This window comes from Molothrus aeneus, chromosome 1, assembly GCF_037042795.1.
Source record: "Molothrus aeneus isolate 106 chromosome 1, BPBGC_Maene_1.0, whole genome shotgun sequence".
NCBI classification, from domain to species: Eukaryota; Metazoa; Chordata; class Aves; order Passeriformes; family Icteridae; genus Molothrus; species Molothrus aeneus.
The window spans coordinates 52662934-52669145 of record NC_089646.1 but is presented as its reverse complement, the minus strand read 5'-3'; the positions used below and the strand labels follow the sequence as shown (position 1 = coordinate 52669145).

The window sequence follows — 6212 nt, the reverse complement described above, 5'->3', positions numbered from 1 at the left end:
TACTGAGGCATATTAAGTGTACAAACAGGGTTTATTGATATGTAGTTAATCAGTTTGGAAACCCAACATCACAGGGACCGCTGCGCTTAACCGGTGGGGGTCTTGCCGTGGTCCCCATGGAGATGCTAGCCCCTTGCTAGCCCCCTGCAGCTTTCTGGGTGTTTCCTGAGAGGAAGCGCCCAGCCTGAGCGCCTGCCCCAGCTGCCTCTGCCTTCAGCCCGCCCCTGCAATCCTTATTGGATTGCCGGCCGAGGGGGTGTTGCCGCCGCGGCTGGGACGGGGCGTGCGGGCGCTGATATGCCGGGGCTGCGGAGCGTTGTGTAAGAAGGAGCTGCAGGAAGCTGAAGAGCATTAAACAGGACCACGTTCCTCTGTGAGCTGGAGAGGTTAGTGGCTATTACTTAATCTCTGCCAGCTGTAATTAGGATTTGGAAGCAGGCCTTTCGTTTTCTGTTCCTCGCCTCCCCGGGATTGCTCGTCAGCGGCGTTTCCCCCTCGATTGTGGAGGATTGGGGGAGTCCTGCAAGTCACGTTGTCCTAGCTGCTCCAGAGACACCCTCCAGACCAAAGGGGACGGGCCACTACCTGGGGAGGGGGAAGCAGTGAGAAAGGAAAAAAGGGAAAAGCCCTTGGTTTGGAATAATACCCAGGTGGCAGTGAAGCACGTAGATGATGTGGAAGTAGCCAAATAGCATCTTCGAGTGGCCAGGGCACTGCATAGTGAGAGTGTGAAAGGTCATGCAAAACCTTTCCTACAAACTGAACTTGTTTTTAGAAGTGCTGAGCTTCCTTCCAATATTGTGAAAATCCACGTTTACTGTAGCTATTTGATGCTCCCTTCTGAAACACCGGACCATCAAGCAGGCTGTACCTCAGTTTACCCATGTGTAAAGTGAGAATGAGTATATTTTCCTTTTGTAAAGGGACGTGGTGGGGCCATATTTCAGACAGCTTTTGGTGGGAGAACGGTGGTTCTTGTGTTCTCAGATGTGGTATAGAATCCGTGCATAAAACACATTGACACTTAATTATGTTCTAGTTACAGCTATCATTTATCTCTAGTAAAAAATAGAAAAAAGGTGCATCAAGGGCTCAGTCTACACACAGTGAAAAGACAAGTTCAGCCTTTATATAACTCCTGTCATTCTGCTGAACTTTTGTGTTGAAGCTTGTTAAAAAACCCCGAACAAACAATGTTAATTAGGGCAACAGTTTAATGAACTGATTTTGTGTGAAACCAATTTTTTCCAATTCCTTGCATTGATTTGCCAAATTAATTTTTGTGGAATAAAGATAGTCTTTCAGCTGTTGGATCTATGGTTACAGATGTGAACACAGAATGACATTGTGCCAAAAATCAATAACATAGTGTTTGAACATCTTTCTGTCATTTTTGTTGATAAATGAGAAAATGAAGACAAATATGTTTCAATAATGTAAATCCAATTTGTAGTTTAATCTTGATATTATAAGACCAATGGGTTAATATTTTAAATTATTTTCAGAATATATAAGAAAGCCTTAGTTAGTCTTACTAAAAACTGTCACAAGCAGTGCATACCACTTAGAGAGTAATTATTAATAATTAAATTATAACTAAATATTATTAATATAATAATAATTGATAGTAAAATACTTTATAATTTCTTACTATTGGATCAAGACACTTCCCTTATTTGGGAGTGCTGATTTTTCTGGACTCCTCTTCCTGGGTTTACATCTAATGGTCAAGAAATTTTTTTACTGATAGAAATCTCTCAGTTTCTTCAAAGAGTGAACTGAGTTACTGTTTGTGAAGAGCTGGAGTTTAATTCAATGAAGTATGGTTTGTGTTATTCTTAAAGGACTGGCAGTGCTTATTCTGTAGAGCTAAAAAGGAGACTCAACCTTTGTCATTTTCAACTTCTTAGTGCCCTCATTATTTTCCCAGTTGTGCTGAGTGTTTCAACACCCACTCCTCACCCCCCAAACCCAGTGGGCCAAAAAGACCACCGCATTAAGGTCTAAGCTACTTCATTTTAAATGTCAAAGGGCAGACTTGTTTGTTTTTTTCCTTTTGTCATGAAGAATATCTGCTGTATCCACAGACTCTGAAAACCAAGCTCAGCAGAAGAACAGGACCACTTTGCTCTCTGGACTAAAAATTAACTGGCATTGTCAAAACAAGTGAAGCTAAATGAATAAATTAATGGTCCATTTTCAAATTTAAATGGGAATAATTTTCCATCTTACACCATGGTGTCAGGACTTCAGTAAGATGCAGGACTAGAACACACATTGGCATTTTTGCTTTTCAGTGATGACTCTGAGTCCCCTGAGTTTGATCCATCTTGTAGAGGGAATATGGTACTCTGTGTTGTGCAGATTAGTTGTAGGAAGCTTCAGAGGGTGTTTGCCATTACCACTACTGCGGTCCACTGAAGCTGTCTCTGCACTGCCATCCTTGGCTAGGTAAGCAGAGTCAGGCAACAGGAGATAAAACTAAACAAGGTTGGGAGGAAGTGGAGGAACTAAGAGAGTTTGGATGGATGTAGTAGTAGGACAATAATGCCCTGAGGAAGGAGTTCCTGTGTTTTACACAGCGGTACAGCAACATCAGAGTATACAGGATTGTGGATAACTTTCACCTCGAATTTTCAGGCAACCATAGATTTTTTGAAACTTGCAGGTAGAGCTCAATGTGTCAAAATAACATACATTGTGCTCATAGTGCACCTTATTAAGCGAGGCATTAAAAAGGTTTCTTCACTGAATGGGGAAGCATTGGGCCTTAGGAAAGAAAACCAGTCTGAGAGCCAAGGCACTCTTGCAGTTTAATCCTGTAGTTAAAAAAAAACCAACCAAACAAACAAAAAAAACCACAACACCCAAAATCAACAAAACCCCACTCTGGATAATCCATGCCCTGTTGTAACTTAGCAGAACAAAGGTTGGTGAGGAGCTGTCTCACACCTCTGGAGCTGGCCTTGAACCTTGGCAAATGTTCTCATGCCTGCAAAGCCAAAGTGTGGGACTTAGATCTTAAAACCTTATAAAATAAGTGCAACTATAATAAAAAAAATAAATTTACATTTGACTTGTTTCCTCTCCACTCTCTAAGCAAAAAGAGCTTTGGCTTCTTGTCTAACTGAACTTAAGTGTTTCTTAGACTAATGTTTGCAACTCAAACAGTGCTAATAAGAAAACATTGCAGAAAACCCACCTGACTGGGTTTTCTGCAATGTTTTCTTATTAGCACTGTTTGAGTTACAATAAAAAAACGTGCTAATTAGAAAACATTGCAGAAAACCCACCCGACTGGTGGGTTTAGAATTAGAAAACATTGCAGAAAACCCACCTGACTGGGAAAGATAATGAAATGCATTTGCTAATCCTGTTCCTCCAGATGAGTACAACCCACCACTTTAACAACATGAGTGCAACAATTAGCATAAAATAGATTTCTACATTTTTAAAATTTTTTTTTCCTTATCATGGCTTTATTAACCAGTTAAAAGGAGTCTGTTTGTGGCAGCTAATGGTCATGTTGTAGTAACTAACCTAAATACTAATTTAAAGGCTGCACAACACTGGCTAATAAAATGAGAGGTTCTCATGGCTCAAGTAATGTTACTGTGTTTATTAACTTTCCCTCTCAGTGAAATGCGTATGTACAAAGTCATCTTTATCATCTAGTCATTACCTCTGCTCTGTGAATGAGAAGAGAGAAAAGCCATCAGAAAGAACATGGATTATTGAATAATCCCCAAATAACAGAAAGGACGTAGTAGTACAGGATGTGAGGGGTAAGGTGAGACCACGGTCATTCTAGTGAAAACGTCATGGGTGATTCTTTGCTGTGCTGGAAGCGATACAGCTTTGTGACCCTTTCTGTTGCTAGGGAAAGCAGCCCTTAGTCGGTATTCACTGTCTTTTGCAGGCTCTGACACGGATTAGCAGCAGACTGGTTAGTCTGTTATTTGGTGATGAACACAAAGTAGCTTGCTCGTACTTGTCTTTAATTAGGTGATTTTTCTCAGCACAATTGTGTGCAGCTAGAGGTGGGATCAGCATGTTGGTAGAGATCTTTCTGTGCTTAGTGTTTGGTCTTGGTGACAGAAGATGCAAATATGTGCAGAGGATTGAGGTTGGAGGGGTGTGGTTTGTTTATTTGTTTTGGTTTTGTTTTTGCCATTAAATCAGATTCATAACATTTGATTGGAGACGGCAGATTAATTCCTGGTTTTTGTCTTCCTCCAAAGCTTTGATTCTTTAGTGGCAAAAATCTGTGAAGAACTCAGATGCTCAGATTGAAACATGGGTAAGGAGGAATTCTGTACTGTTGATAATTCACTGTTAAGTGATGAGGCATAAACCAGGATGGTACACTTCTGGCATTGGAGGGCATCATGGGCTTAGTCTGCTTTCATTCTTGTTCAGTAAGACAGAGGTGGGCCTGGTTTTGGTAAGTATAGACTACTTAGATTTGCAGTCCTGGAGTGCAGTATCTGTTAAAAACAGTCCCGAGGCGTCTGAGATGTCTCAGGTTTGTCATCCAGAAGTCAGGATAACCAATCCCAGCAGTTATGTTTGCCCTAGGAAATGTGGTTTTCATTTGGATTTTTTTTAAGTCTATTTTACATTTACCTACTTGCTTAGAGAAGTGAAATAGCTATCCATACATTTAGCCCAATATTTACAAATTAAGATGTACTGCCTATTCTTATATGCCTGGCATCTGAAATGAGACCTTAAGGCTGAGGACTTTTGAATAAATATTTTCAAAATAAATAGGTCATTTGCCTGACTCTACATACTGTTCAAAAATAATAGTCTTCTGTGATGTGTTTCCAACCCAGTCCTTCTTGAATAGATCCTGGTGACAGCCTGACCTAGTAATATTCACAATAGAGATATAATGAAGATATAGGAAAAGAACCATAAAAATAGCTGTATTATATGATAAAATAAAGAGGGCTTAAAGTGTCTGGTCCTTTGTTTTAGTGTAGATAAGAGCTTCCTTTCTCCTCTTGCCCTGCAAGAGGAGGATGTGGCCATGTAATTCTCTGGCTGCTCTGAGCCCAGTTTTTCTGATAAGGCTTCATCATAGAGGATACTGCTTTCAAGGACACAGCCTTAATTCCCTGGTATCTTTGAAGAAGGCTGAATTCTGCACCAGGGAGATGGATGAGGCACCTTTTTTCCTTTTTTTTTTTTTTGTGTTCATGTACTCAGGCAGAGAGAGCACCTTTGAGAAACAACTGCTGGTCTGCTGCATGTTACCCATCCCTGTTTCTTGGGATAGCTGGACCTTCCTACCATCAGATGGCCTGTAATATCAGGAACAAAATTTTCCTCTCTTAAAGCACAGGAAGGAAAGACCTCCTATCTTAGGTGCTCTTAAGTTATCAACTCCTAAGGAAGTGTGAAGGTGTGGATAACTCCAGAGTTCAAGTTTCTTTTGGTTAAATGACTACTAAATAGGATGCCAACTTTTGCCCATGGGATCTCATATGGCCATACTGACAGATGGCCTTTTTTATCAAGAGAATCATTATGAGCAGGAAGAACTGATGAAGTTGCCAAGTCACTCTCCATCATATTTGGAAAGTCACGGCAATCAGGTGAAGGCCCCAGTGACTGGAAAAAGGGAAACATCACACTCCTATCGGGGGGTTGGACTAGATGATCTTTAAAGGTTCCTTTCAACCCAAACCATTCTGGTGTTCTAAGAAAAAGAAGTGCAAAGTACATTCCTTTACTGTGTGCTCATGATTATTTTTATTATCCAGCTCCTACATGATCTTAATTTTGCTTATATGCCTATCTGGAATAAACTTTCCTATTCCAGACTGCAGAACAAATCCATCAGGACGAAAAGCCATCCAGCCTTATAGCAAGTGTAGTCAAATGGCTTGTGATCTCTAAGTTTGACTCAAGCTGTTATTTGGCCACACTTTTACGTTCTTTGTCTAACTCAGTTTGATCCTAAACAAAACCAGTGGGATAGATTATTGCAGATAGTTGTCATTCACATTTTCTCGGCTGCTGAGGTTCTGCTTCTGCCTTTATGTACTCAAGTCTGACCATGGGAGGGAAGAACAGAGATTTATTATCCAATGTCTAAGATGGGCATATATAAAAGAGTGACAGCTTACAGATGTCCACCTGTGCTGTTTGTGTTTATCATATTAATGTAAGGTGCCTTGGTTTTCCATTTCTAATGATAAATA

At 40.5% G+C, this 6212-nt stretch overlaps 1 protein-coding gene across 2 annotated transcripts in view; it reads left to right on the top strand.

Moving 5' to 3' along the window:
* Positions 1-275: 275 nt before the first annotated feature.
* The window catches only part of BLVRA (biliverdin reductase A), a 29508-nt gene continuing 23571 nt past the window's right edge, over positions 276-6212 (top strand). For both annotated transcript variants that reach the window (XM_066557164.1, XM_066557155.1), the window contains exon 1: positions 276-386. The gene's annotated coding sequence lies outside the window, so the exon portion shown is untranslated. The remainder of the gene's footprint in view (positions 387-6212) is intronic.